The sequence below is a fragment of the Elephas maximus genome, chromosome 3, assembly GCF_024166365.1.
Source record: "Elephas maximus indicus isolate mEleMax1 chromosome 3, mEleMax1 primary haplotype, whole genome shotgun sequence".
NCBI classification, from domain to species: Eukaryota; Metazoa; Chordata; class Mammalia; order Proboscidea; family Elephantidae; genus Elephas; species Elephas maximus.
The window spans coordinates 33,456,347-33,471,297 of record NC_064821.1 but is presented as its reverse complement, the minus strand read 5'-3'; the positions used below and the strand labels follow the sequence as shown (position 1 = coordinate 33,471,297).

General features: G+C 43.2%; 1 pseudogene; it reads left to right on the top strand.

The window, feature by feature from the left end:
• The first annotated feature begins 570 nt into the window (after positions 1 to 570).
• On the top strand, positions 571 to 14,446 carry LOC126071215 (adhesion G protein-coupled receptor E2-like; annotated as a pseudogene).
• The last annotated feature ends 505 nt before the right edge of the window (positions 14,447 to 14,951 follow it).

Below are 14,951 nucleotides of genomic sequence, written 5' to 3'. Positions count from 1 at the left end.
ATTAAAAACAGACAATTCACAAAGCAGAGAAAAAATATATCAACACAAGCCAAAGTCATCAGTAGATGGCATAGATTTAAGAAAATTCAGCATATGACTGAAAAATGAACTGAAAGAAATCAGATGTTATTAATCTGGGTAGTTCACTGTTTTCAATTTGTAAAACCTTTGGACTAGAGTTATAAATGTCATTTCAGCAGAAACCTTGTCTCACCCATTAGCATTTCCTTCCTTTTCTTGAGATTATGCAATGTTAGTAAAATGCTTTCTACATAAGTACAACCTTTGGAGATAATTTGATTTTCAGATTTTAAAAATAAGCAACAACATTACACCAGCCACATTACCCTTCCACCACCCACTGCCGTCGAGTCGATTCCGACTCATACATTACCCTTAGTTCACTTAAAATCCGTGTGGTTTACCAGCATACAGAAAAATTTAACCCCAGTTTTGAAAGCAATACCCTGTTTCTGCCATCCCTCATGCCACTGCCATCACTACAGGACTGTCCCTGGAGGTGCAGGAGCGCGGCCCTGGGGGCGCCACCTTGGCCAGAGGAAAACAAGGATGCTGCTGAATTGGGACACAGCACAGGAACCTAGTGACTCCAGTAATGCTGAGGTGGGGGAGGGGAAGACCACTGAGACCTGGAAGTGGGACAAGACAGCCAGGGACGTGATGCACAGAGAATTCAAGATTAAAGGGAAATGTGGGGTAGGTGGGACCAAAAGGAGAGGAGGAGGTGATGAGGAAGTGCTTTTGAAGAAAGGGGTCCTGGTGGGACTCCAGGAAGTCAACCTTGGCCTTGTCTCCCAGGCCCTTTCAAGGTAGGCCTGGTGTCCACTCCAGGGATAGGCAAGCAGCTGGCTGGGGTGGCTCTATACTATATGAGACACGCAGGGCTTGCTATGAGGAGTCTCCCTCGTCCTGCTCTCAGACATCATCTCTGCTTTTCTGAGCAAAAAGGACACCCAGAACCTCAGCTCCCCAGTCACCTTCACATTCTCCCACCATGCGAGTTCCGGTGAGATAAGGAAGGCATGTAAAAGGAGGAGGTGTGGAGGGGCTGTGGCCAGTCTTGCTACTCAGTTCATCTTGGGGCTCAGAGGTGCCCCCAAGGTTGCATCATTTCCCCAAGAACTTCAGCCCTTCCCAAGCTAATTTTGGGTAAGCACCTCTGAGCACCAGGACCACCAGCTCACAACTATGCCTCATTCCTATAGCCGGTGACCCCTGGGCCAGGGCAGAAGGTGCTCTGTTTCTTCTGGGAATGTGAGAAAGATGGATGTGGTCGCTAGGCCACCAGAGGCTGCAGGATGGTAGGCACCAGAGATGACAGCACCGCCTGCCACTGCACCCACCTCAGCAGCTTTGCAGTCCTCATCGCTAACTACAAAGTGCAGGTGAGAAAATTGAGAGGACCCATGGGGACAGGGATACTTGGAACTACAGGGCCCAGAAAGGAAGAGTTTTGATGGGTATAAGATAGATAAAAGATACCCAGATAAGAACAAACAAGTTATTTTATTCACAGCTTGCTGTAGCAAAGGAGTCAGCCACGTTCATTTGTGTTTGGCAGAGACTCAATGGCAAGCAGGAGAGTGGGAACCTTTATAGTGGAAAGAAGAGAAGGCTTCAGGTGTGCCCTGATTGAAGGCCATTGGCATGGGGAAGCTGGAGATGAGTTAACAAGAGGTGGTACGTCCTATGTGTTTTGTTAGTGGAACATACTTGGTGTTCTCCGGTTGGACCTAAGTTTGAAACAGTGACAAAAATTAAGGAAGCTGTCAGTTGTTAATCAAGCCCTGGACATTTGGGGCCCATTGCTACAGGATTATTGTTTGGCTTCCTGGGCTGGAAGCTCCAGAAAGTACTTTGACTCCCTGGACTGGTTGCTACAAGTTGTGGGTCAGAGTTCTGATTTTTTATATGGTCTGGCTGTTGCCCATTTGGTCATTCAGTCTCTCATGGGAGAAGTCAGAAGTGTCAGGCGAGCCAGTGAGAGCAGGTGCAGCAGGTGGATCACCAGGAATTAAGATTCACTCAATGATTTCGGGTAGTGAGTATTCACACGGATATAAGGCTAAAGTGAATTTAGCAAATTGGCTAGATCTCATGGGAACTCAGAGAGATTCAAACAACCCTCCAAGACAACATTTTCTCCTGTCAGTTTCCTATAGGATGCATTGCTCAAGTTTTTCATTTAATTTCTTTAAAAAAATAAGATATTCACGTTTCATTATTTATTATTGTCATTTATTACTATTATGGATCACAATTCAAAACGTACAGAGGGATTAAATTGAAAAATCTCTTTCCCATTCGTATTCTCCAATGAAAAGTTGCATTCTGAGAAAAAAAAAGTCTGTTTCTTTGGAGTCCATAAAATATCTAGAGATATTTTATGCATAAACCACCAAATAACATACACTTTTGTATTTCCTTTTGACTCATATGATACGTGTATGTTTAATAACTTCATAAGAAACTACCTAACTCCTTTCCAAAATGGTTGTTACCTTTTTTTTTTACATTCTCATCAGCAGTGCATGAAAGTCCCATTTTTTTAATTTTTGCCATACTTGGTATAATCCATGTTTTAAGGTGCACCATTCTATTGAAAAGCTATTTTACCCACAGCAGGAGAGTATGACTGTGAACTCCTCTTTGCTGGGCCCCAGGAGGAAGATCCCACACTAGCTGTGATGACCTACTTGGGGCTGGGCTTCTCTCTGCTGCACCTTCTCCTGGTGGCCCTCACCTTCCTCCTGTGCAAAGCCATCCAGAACATCATCACCTCACTCTACCTGCAGCTCTTTCTCTGCCTTGTCCTGGCCCACCTCCTCTTCCTCGTTGGGATTGACCGAACTGAGCCCCAGGTACTGACGGTGTCCCTAAGGAGGGGCTGGGCTCATGGAACCAGGCTGTGCTTGATCCCTTAGTCAAATGGCCTTAAGTCCCAGGAAGGTTAGAGGGATAAGTAGTCCTGACTCAACTAGAAAACCATCCTCTCCTGACAACTCCTCCACATACATCGGGTTTATGCCCATTGGCAGGCATAAAGAGAGGCCCTGGGGACACACACACACCCTGACGGCTGCTCTGGGTGACTTTCCATCCTCCTCCAGGTGCTGTGTGCCATCATCACTGGTGCCTTACATTACCTCTACCTGGCCTGCTTCACCTGGATGCTTCTGGAGGTCCTGCACCTCTTCCTCACTGCGAGAAGCCCTACGGTGGTCAAATACTGCAGTGTGAGGAGACACATAAGGAAGCTCATGTTCCTGGTGGGCTATGGAGTCCCAGCTGTGATCGGGGCAATTTCTGCTGCATCCAGACCTCACCTTTATGGAACATCTACCCAGTAAATGCAAATTCTACCTGTGCTTATCCTCTCCAGCTTGACCGGGGCCACCACCAGGATGAGTGCAGCACTTTAGTTTCACTAGAATATGTACGATGTTGTTGTTAGGTGCTGTCCAGTGGGTTCCAACTCCCAGCGACCCTATGTACATCAGAACGAAACACTGCCCAGTCCTAGCCATCCTTATGAGCATTGTTATGCTTGAGCCCATTGTTGCAGCCACTGTGTCAGTCCATCTCACTGAGGTCTCCCTCGTTTTTGCTGACCCTCCACTTTACCAAGCATGATGTCCTTTTCCAGGGACTGGTCCCTCCTGATAATATGTCCAAAGCATGTGTGACAAACATATGATGGGTAGAAAAACTAAGTTACCATTCCGCAGACATCAATATTAGTTAGGGTGACTGCCTTTAAATCTTTTAGATTTAATTATTTTAAAGAAGAATTATATAGGGTATTTATGATTATATACATATACTTCTAGTCATGTGTTATATTCATAACTATACACTAATATTGTATTAGGTCCCTAAGTGGTGCAAACAGTTTGTGCTCAACTGCCAATCTAAAGATTGGTAATTTGTTCAAAACTACAATGAGATAACATCTCACCCTGACATTACTAGCACTAATCAAGAAAAAAAAAAAAAACAGAAAATAACAAATGTTGGAGAGGTTGCAGGGAGATTGGAATTCTTTTGCACTGTTGGTGGGGACGTAAAGTGGTACAAACACTATGGAAAATGATATCACACCTCCTTAAAAAGTTGTTGTTGTTACATGTCATCGAGTCACTTCCGACTCATAGCGACCCTATGCACAACAGAATGAAACACTGCCCGGTCCTTAAAAAGCTAGAAATAGAAACAACATATGATCCAGCAATCGCAGTCCTGGGAATACATCCTAGAAAAATAAAAGCCATCACACAAATAGACATATGCACACCCATGTTCATTGCAGCATTATTCACAATAACAAAAAGATGGCAACAACATAAGTGCCCATCAACAGATGAATGGATAAACAAATTATGGTACGTACGCACAATGGAATACTATTGAACAATAAAGAACAATGTTTAACCCATGAAACATCTCGCATCGTGGATGAATCTGTACAGCATTATGCTGAGTGTAACAGGTCAATGACCAAACGACAAATATTGTATGAGATCACTATTATAAACACCCAAGAAAAGGTTTACATGCAGAAAAAAAATCTTTGATGGTTATGAGGGAGAGGAGGGGTGGGGATGGGAAATCACTAACTAAAACTAGTTAGTAAAAAAAAAAAAATTTAAACTTGTTGCCAAAAGTCAATTCCAACTCATAGTGACCAATAGGACAAACTAGAACTGCCCCATAGGATTTCCAAGGAGTGGCTGGTGGGTTCTAACTGCTGACATTTTGATTAGCAGCTGAGCTCTTAACCATTGAGCTACCAGGGCTCCAACTAGATAGTAAAAAAGATAAGTGTTAACTTTGGTGAAGAAAAAACAATGCACAATATCAGGGAAGTCAACTCAACTTGACAAAGGCAAAGCCATAGAAACTTCTCAAACACATCCAAACACCTTGAGGAATCAAGTTACTGGGGCTGAGGGTTGGAACCATGATCTCGGGGGACATCTAGGTCAATTGGCATAACATAGTTCATAACGAAAATGCTCTACATCCTACTGTAGTAAGTAGCATCTGGGGTCTTAAAAATTTACAAGAGGCCATTTAAAATACATCTGTTGGTCCCATCATGTTCAGAGCACAGGAGAATGAAGAAAACTAAAGACACAAGGAAAATGTCAGTCCAAAGGACTAAGGAACCACATGAACCACAGCCTAGACCAGTCTGAGCCAAGAAGAACTAGGTGGTGTCCGGCTACCACCACTGACTGCTCTGACAGGGATCACAATAGAGGGTTCTGGAGAGAGCAGGAGGAAAATGTAGAACAAAATTCAAATTCACAAGAAAAGAGCAGACTTACTGGTCTGACAGAGACTGGAGAAACCCCGGAGACTATGGCCACTGGACACCCTGCTAACTTAGAGCTGAAGCCACTCCCAAGTCCACCTTTTAGCCAAAGATTGTTGTTGTTAGGTGCCATAAAGTGGGTTCCAACTCATAGCAACCCTGTGTACAACAGAACAAAACACTGCTTGATCCTGCACAGTCATTACTATGTTTGAGTCCACTGTTACAGTCAGCTAAACAAGTAAACCTCATCAGATGGAAAATACAGAAATCAAATTGACTACATCTGTGGAAAGAGGCAATGGAAAAGCTCAATATCATCCGTCAGAACAAGGCCAGGGACCAACTGTGGAACAGACCGTCAATTATTCGAAGGCAAGTTTAAGTTGAAGCAGAAGAAAATTTAAACAAGTCCATGGGAACCAAAATACAAACTTGTGTCTATCCCACTTGAATTTGGAGACCATCTCAAGAATAGATCTGACACATTGAACACTAATGACTAAAAACCAGACAAGTTATGGGATGATATCAAAGACATCATACATGAAGAAGGCAAAAGGTCATAAAAAAAAGGACAGAAAGAAAAGACTAAAATGGATGTCAAAAGAGACTCTGAAACTTGCTCTTGAATGCAGAGGAACTAAAGCGAATGGAAGAAATGATGAAGTAAAGGAGCTTAACAGATTTCAAAGGGTGGCTTGAGAAGACAAAGTAAAGTATTATAATGAAATGTGCATTGGAGTTAGAAAACCAAAAGGGAAGAACACGCTCATCGTTTCTCAAGCTAAAAGAACTGATGAAAAAATTCAAGCCTTGAGTTGCAATTTTGAAGGATTCTGCGGGCAAAATGGAGCCCTGGTGGCCCAATTGTTAAGCTTTGAGCTGCTAGCCAAAAGGTCGGCAGTTCGAATCCACCAGCCACTCCCTTGAAACCTTATGAGGCAGTTCTGCTCTGTCCTATAGGGTCACTATGAGTTGGCAATGGGTTTGGTTTGAATTTACAGGCAAAATACTGAACGACCCAGGAAGCATCAAAAGGAGATGGAAGGAATACACAGAGTCACTGTACCAAAAAGAATTGGTCAGCATTCAACCATTTCAGGAGGTAGCATGTGACCAAGAACCGATGGTACTGAAGGAAGAAGTCCAAACTACACTGAAGGCATTGGCAAAAAACAAGACTCAGGAATTGATGGAATACCAGTTGAGATGTTTCAACAAATGGATGCAGCCAAAGATTAGACAGGCCTATAAAACAAACAATAATACATGTGAGAAAGTGTTTCTTAGTTTACTCAAGTATGCAAGACCAAATGGGCAACACTTGCCCAAAAGCAAAGACGAGAAGGTAGGAATTGACAAGAAATCTGGTGAATGGACACAGGGAATTCAGGGTGTAAAGGGAAAGGGGAAGAGTGCTGATGCATTGCAAGGATTGCAACTAATGTCACAAAACAATTTGTGTATAAATTTTTGAATGAGAATCTAATATTCACTATAAACTTACACTTAAAGCACACACACAAAAAAGGATTAGTGATTTGAACCCACCCAGCTGTACCATCTGTCTAGCAAGGCACCTCTGGATGGGTTTGAACCATCAACCTCCCAGCTAGTAGCTGAGTACTTAAACATTTGTGCCACCCCAGTACTCCTTCTTAATTGTTGCTGTTGTCTAATTGCCAGCCTTCCCCCCCCTGGCTGGCATCTACCTGAGGACAGAGATCAGTCTACTTTAATCACGATTGGGTCTTCCAAGCCAAGCACAGATCCTGAACACAGGAGACGCTCAACATTTGTTAAATGAATCATAAGTTAATTTATTCGTCAATTCTTTATCCACAAGGGTCAATATATTCTTGAATCTGTTCCTATCTCCCTCTTAGCCGCTGGTTCCACACAGACAAAGGATTTATATGGACCTTCCTTGGACCTGTCAGCATCATCTTCCCTGTGAGTGATGACATCAGTGCATTCTTACTGCCCAGATAAGGGTCATTCAAAAGACAGGTGTATAAGTAGAGTTACAGAGAGATTGACCAATCCTTCCAGTTTTCCTGGGACTGGAAAGTGAGTCTTTCCATTTCAAACCAGGACTGAGGGGTTTTCTGAGATGAGGGACTTTCAGCGCAACTGCTGGGAAAGTCCCAGTAAAACTAGGATGAGTTGGTCACCTAGTTACAGCACAATTATGTCACTGAGTTGCTGTGTGTTTGGTTTGGTTTCTTATGATTGCTGCAAAATAGAAGTTCTTACATGCTGGTGTTGGATGAGCTAGGAGGAAGTTTTAACAGGCGTGGAATTTATTCCATGTATCTTGTAGGGTTTCTGCAGATGAATTTGGCTTTCTTTCTGATGACCTTCTGGCTTGTCATCGATCAATGGCAATGTGTCCACCCTCCAGAACACAAGGTAAGATGGAGTGAAGGGTGTACATCCCAGACAAGGTGTGTTCCAAGGAGCAAGGCCATGTAGCTCCAAACTGCTGAAATCCCTTCTCAGGGCTTCTGAGGACCCCAAAGAAGAAAGGTGTGGCCACCCCTTTTCAGCTGCCAGCTCAGATATTGTGGTCTTCCACTGACACCCAAGACAAAAACATTTCATGTGTCCATAACCCCAGCATGCAACTCCCGAAGCTACAGAGAGAATTGACTCTGTTCTGATTAACAGGGACTATTTGTTAATCCATTGACAAAGGTCCAAAAAACATTTATATCTTTATGAAGTTCTCCGGAAAATATGTAACTGTTCCCCGAGCCCAGCGTGCCCTTTCATGCCCTCACCTCCATTCATGTTCAAGTTCTTCTCTCTGCCTACCCCCTCCTCCACCTGGTGAAATCAGGTTCAATATCCTTGTATCACATCCTCTAGGAGGAAATGGCTACCCTTTGCTTTTCTCAGCTTTGTTCAGAATTAATGGGCTTTTTTGGAAAAAGAGGAAACCCTGGTGGCATAGTGATTAAGTGCTACAACTGCTAACCTAAAGGTCAGTAGTTTGAATCCACCAGACATTCCTTGGAAACTCTATGGGGCAGTTCTACTCTGTCCTTTCAGGGCGCTATGAGTCAGAATCAGCTCTACAGCAACAGGATTTACGGGCATTGGAAAAGGAGCAATCCTGGTGGCTCAGTGGTTAAAAGTCCAGCTGCTAACCAGAAGGTTGGCAGTTCAAATCCACAATCTGCTCCTTGGAAACCTCATGGGGCTGTTCTACTCTGTCCTATAGGGTTGGTATGAGTTAGAATCAACTTGAAAGCAACAGGTTTGGTTTTTGGTATTGGAAAAGGAAGAAGCCCTGGTGGCACAGTGGTTAAGCACTTGGCCGCTAACCAAAAAGTTGGTGGTTCAAGCCTACAAGCCACTCTGCAGGAGAAAGACATGGCAGACTGCTTCCATGAAGATTACAGCCTTGGAAATCCTATGGGGCAGTTTTACACTGTCCTATAAGGTCTCTATCCCCCACCTATCTGTCAGTTTGTCGTACTGTGGGGGCTTGTGTGTTGCCGTGATGCTGGAAGCTATGCCACCGGTATTCAGATACCAGCAGGGTCACCCATGGAGGACAGGTTTCAGCTGAGCTTCCAGACAAAGACAGACTAGGACCTGGCAGTCTATTTCTGAAAAGCATTAGCCAGGAAAAACCTTATGAATAGCAGTGGAACATTGTCTGATATAGCGCTGGAAGATGAGCTCCCAGGTTGGACGGCACTCAAAAGATGACTGGGGAAGAGCTGCCTCCTCAAAGTAGAGTCGATCTTAATGACTTAGATGGAGTAAAGCTTTCAGGACCTTCATTTGCTGATGTGGCACAACTCAAAATGAGAAGAAAGAGCTGCAAATATCCATTAATAATCAGAAACTGGAATGTACAAAGTATGAATCTAGGAAAATTGGAAATTGTCAAAAATGAAATGAAACCCATAAACATCGATACGCTAGGCATTAGTGTACTGAAATGGACTGGCACTGGCCATTTCGAATCAGACAGTCATGTAGTCTACTATGCTGGGAATGACAACTTGAAGAGGAATGGTGTTGCATTCATCATCAAAAAGAACGATTCAAGATCTATCCTGAAGTACTATGCTGTCAGTGATAGGATAATATCCATACGCCTACAAGGAAAACCAGTTAATACAACTATTATTCAAATTTAGATGCCAACTAATAAGGCCAAAGATGAATGGAAGTTTTTATCAGCTGCTTCAGTCTGAAATTGATCGAACATGCAATCAAGATGAATGGAAGTTTTTATCAGCTGCTTCAGTCTGAAATTGATCGAACATGCAATCAAGATGCATTGATAGTTACCGGTGATTGGAATGCGGAAGTTGGAAACAAAGTAAAAGGATCGGTAGTTGGAAAATATGGCCTTGGTGATAGAAAAAATGCCGGAGATCGAATGATAGAATTTTGCAAGACCAACGATTTCTTCATTGCAAATACCTTCTTTCACCAACATAAACGGCGACTATACACATGGACCTCACCAGATGGAACACACAGGATTCAAATTGACTACATCTGTGGAAAGAGACGATGAAAAGCTCAACATCCTCGGTCAGAATAAGGACAGGGGCCGGCTGTGGAACAGACTACCAATTGCTCATATGCAAGCTCAAGCTGAAACTGAAGAAAATCACAGAAAGCCCACGAGAGCCAAAATATGACCTTGAGTACATCCCACCTGAATTTAGAGACCATCTGAAGAATAGACTTGATGCATCGAACACTAGTGACCAAAGAGCAGACGAGTTGTGGAATGACACCAAGGACATCGTACATGAAGAAAGCAAGAGGTCATTGAAAAGAGAGGAAAGAAAGAAAAGACCAAGGTGGATGTCAGAGGAGACTCTGAAACTTGCTCTCGAACGTCGAGCAGCCAAAGCAAAAGGAAGAATTGATGAAGTAAAAGAACTGAGCAGAAGATCTCAAAGGGTGGCTCGAGAAGACAAAGTATTATAATGACGTGTGCAAAGAGCAGAAACCCTGGTGGCAGAGTGGTTAAGTGCTACGGCCCCTAACCAAAGGGTCAGCAGTTCAAATCTGCTAGGCGCTCCTTGGAAACTCTATGGGGCAGTTCTACTCTGTCCTACAGGGTTGCTATGAGTCTGAATCGACTCGACGGCACTGGGTTTGGTTGTTTTTTCTTTTTGGTGCAAAGAGCTGGAGATAGAAAACCTAAAGGGAAGAACACACCTCGAGTTGCAATAGTGAAGGATTCTGTGGGGAAAATATTTAAACGAAGGAGGAAGTATCAGAAGAAGATGGAAGGAATACACAGAGTCATTATACCAAAAAGAATTAGTCAGTGTTCAACCATTTCAAGAGGTGGCGTATTATCAGGAACCCATGATACTGAAAGAATAAGTCCAAGCGGCTCTGAAGGCATTGGGGAAAAACAAGTCTCCAGGAATTGAGGGAATATCTATTGAGATGTTTCAACAAACAGAGGCAGCACTGGAGGTGCTCACTCATCTATGCCAAGAAATATGGAAGAGAGCTTCCTGGCCAACTGACTGGAAGAGATCCATATTTATGCCTATTCCCAACAAAGGTGATCCAACCAAATGGGGAAATTATAGAACAATATTTTTATTTTTTATCCTTAATATCACACGCAAGCAAAATTTTGCTGAAGATCATTCAAAAGCGGCTGCAGCAGTATATCGACAGGGAACTGCCAGAAATTCAGGCTGGTTTCAGAAGAGGATGTGGAACCAGGGATAACATTGCTGATGTCAGATGGATCCTGGCTGAAAGCAGAGAATACCAAAATGATGTTTACCTTTGTTTTATGGACTATGCAAAGGCATTTGACTGTGTGGATCATAAGAAATTATGGATAGTATTGCGAAGACTGGGAATTCCGGAACACTTAATTGTGCTCATGAGGAATCTTTACATAAATCGAGAGGGAGTTGTTCAGGCAGAACAAGGGGATACCAAATGGTTTAAAGTCAGGAAAGGTGTGTGTCAGGGTTGTATCCTTTCACCATACCTATTCAATCTGTATGCTGGGCAAATTATCTGAGTCACTGGACTATATAAAGAAGAATGGGGGCATCAGGATTGGAGGAAGACTCATTAACATTATGCAGATGACACAACCTTGCTTGCTGAAAGTGAAAAGGACTTGAAGCACTAATGAAGATCAAAGACCACAGGCTTCAGTATGGATTGCACATCAACATAAAGAAAACAAAAATCCTCACAACTGGACCACTAAGCAACATCATGATAAATAGAGAAAAGATTGAAGTTGTCAAGGGTTTCATTTTACTTAGATTCACAATCAACAACCATGGAAGCAACAGTCAAGAAATCAAATGACACATTGCATCTGCTGCAAAGGACCTCTTTAAAGTGCTGAAGGGCAAAGATGTCACCTTGAAGACTAAGGTGCGCCTGACCCAAGCCATGGTATTTTCAATCACATCATATGCATGTGAAAGCTGGACAATGAATAATGAAGACCAAAGAAGAATTGACACCTTTGAACTAGTTTGGTGAAGAATATCGAATACACTGTGGACTGCCAAAAGAACGAACAAATCTGTCTTAGAAGAAGTACAACCAGAATGCTCCTTAGAAGCAAGGATGGCAAGACTGTGTCTTACAAACTTTGGACATGTTGTCAGGAGGGATCAGTCCCTAGAGAAGGACATCCTGCTTGGCAAAGTACAGGGTCAGCAGAAAAGAGGAAGAGGAAGACCCTCAACAAGATGGATTGACACAGTGGCTGCAACAGTGACCTCAAGCATAACAACAATCGTAAGGATGGCACAGGACCGGACAGTGTTTCATTCTGTTATGCATAGGGTCGCTGTGAGTCGGAACCAACCAGTCGGCACCGAACAACAACAACAACAATAAGGTCTCTATGAGCTGGAATAGGCTTTACGGCAATGGGTTTGGTCTTTTTGGTACTGGAAAGAATTCCCTGTGTGGCACAAGCAGTTAAGCACTCAACTACTAACCAAAAGGCTGGAAGTTCAAACTCACCCATCAATGCTGCAGAAGAAAGGCCTGGTGATCTGCTTCCATAAAGATTGCAACCAAGAAAATCCTATGGATCAGTTCTACTCTGTAACACATGGTGTTGCCATGAGTAGGAATTGACTACACTGGAACAAGTTTTTTTTAATTATTCTGGGAAAAACATGCTCTCAATCAGTTCATTGACAGAGTAAGGACAGGAATAGTCCTAAATAGGAGCCGGGCTGTGGTAACTTGCAATTCACAAAGCATTTTAACTGACTATTTACTCCTCTTTTCCCACAAGACTCTAACCTCTAGAAACACAGAAATTGTATCTTTCTCATGCCTGTGCCCAGGCCCTATCACAGAGCCAGGTGCAGAGTAAAAAAAAATCCACTTGCCATAGGGTCGATTCAGATTCATGGCCACCCTGTGTGTGTCAGAGCATAACTGGTGTGCTCCACAGGTTTTTCAGTGGCTGGCTTTTCAGAAGTAGATTACCAGGCCTTTCTTCTGAGGCACCTCTAGGTGAATTCAAACTGCCAACCTTTCAGTTAGAGGCAAGCGTGTTGACAGTTTGCACCACCCGGGGACTCCAGGGGCCTGGTACATCCTCAGTAATGTCACTTGAATAAAGTTAGGGGTTTCATGAAATACCATAATTCTTTTGAAGCCCACATTATAAAGTGTCGTTATCCTACTCAGTCCACAGCAAAATGCCATTGTGAAACCAAGTGGCTTTTCCTTTGGGGGAATCATTGACAGTGAAGGCCAAGGCTGATCACAACTCATTCTGAAAACTCATCACCAAGAGAGGAGGACAAGGACATCTGTGGGGTAGGGATGAGAATGTTCTTGATTTTGGAGCTCTGGGTGCTCCTTTTCTTTCCTTCCCAGAATTCTGACATTTAAAACAATTTCTCAGCTCTTTATCCTGGGCCATACCTGGTAAGCCCAGCTGCCCAGGTCATGGGCTACTTCCTCACCATCATCAACAGCCTGCAGGGCGTCTTCATTTTCCTGGTCTACTGCCTCCTTAGTCAGTAGGTACGACTGCCCGCCTCTCACCCAAGACAAGTCTTGTCCTCCCCCCTCTCAGTGAGCTGACCCCAAACATGCTTTGCCTCTGCAGGTCTGGGAGCAATACGGGAAATGGTTCAAAGGGATCAGAAAATTGAGAGCAGAATCTGAGATGTACACGCTCTCCAGCAGGGTCATGTCTGACTCCTCCAAAACCAGTGTGGTAAGATCTTCACAGAGCACTCCACTAACTGATCCAGTTGAGTATTACATGCCTATCACACTGGGAAACCTAAATCTAAGGCAGGTGATACTCCAGTGCTACTCATACTCCATTCACTCCTTGTCTCCCTTGAAGGCATTTCTCTCTCATTAACGAAGGTCTTCCTTTACTTTCACTCACTGGGTGACTGTCCTCACCTTGACCCTGGCACATGACCATTGCTTCATTCACTAAATACTTTGGACAACCACTTGGGCCACACGTGGTGCGTGACAAAACACAAGCTGAGAAAGATGTTATGGTAAACTAAATAAACAGGAACTAAGAATCTGAAACAGTGATGCAGAGACTCTCAGAATCACAGCATTATCCTTTATTCTGCAGTTACTGCATGCCACCCACTAAATGAAGAGCAAAAAGGAAAAGAACGTAAGTATAAATGTGAGACTTTCTTTAAAAATCTGCATTAATTCCTTGTATTTTCAGCATCCACAAATACTGCAAAACCAGAGAAGAGAATCACATAGGGCAAAGGATAAATCCTGGCATATGAATAAGACCGAGCATTTGTAGGTTTACAAACCCTTTTCTCACATTTTTGTTCACGTGTTCATCACAAGAATGTTATCCCTAAATGTTCCTATTTGGAAGGCAAAGAAAGTAAGACTCATGGTGTTTATGCGAATTGTACAAGGTCTTCAGTCTGCTCATTCTTACTCCCAACTTCAATTAGCCCACCAGCCTGTCTATCAAGCCGTTTGCTAGTCCACCCTCTACAAAGTGCTCCTTCCAACATTCTTCACTCTTCAAATGTCTTATCCTTCTAGTGCCTCCTTTTTTCCCAGCAGATGTTCTTACTGCTCCTCATGGAGAAAATGTAAGACAGTAGGATGACATCAGGCAGACTTTGGGCTCTTGGTCACACCATCCGCTTAGCATCTGTGCCCTTCTCACCTCATTCCATGTTGTTACCATGAATAAATCATGTTTGCTTCCTCATTTTTAAAGTTAATCCTTCCACCTACACTTTGGTTTCCAAACCACCTGCTTTCTCAGTAAATTTACTTTATTACACCTTCTGTCATTCTCTTGTCTATCTATCATCCCAGGTATATTCAGTCCCGCTTTCTCAACAGCATCATTCCTACCTCCATTGTAACTTGCTGTCTCTCCTTTATTAAAAATCATGAATACTACATATTTTGGTCTCTCCTCCTCCCTCCTCTACCCACTCAAACTGGCTTTTGCCTCCATCATTGCACCAAAACGGCTCTTGCTTAAGCATCCAACAACCTGCTTATCACTGGATTAAATCAATATTTTTTGGTCCTCTGAGCAGTATTGGATACTGTGGCTACTGCCTCTATTTGAAACACTCTTCTTTTG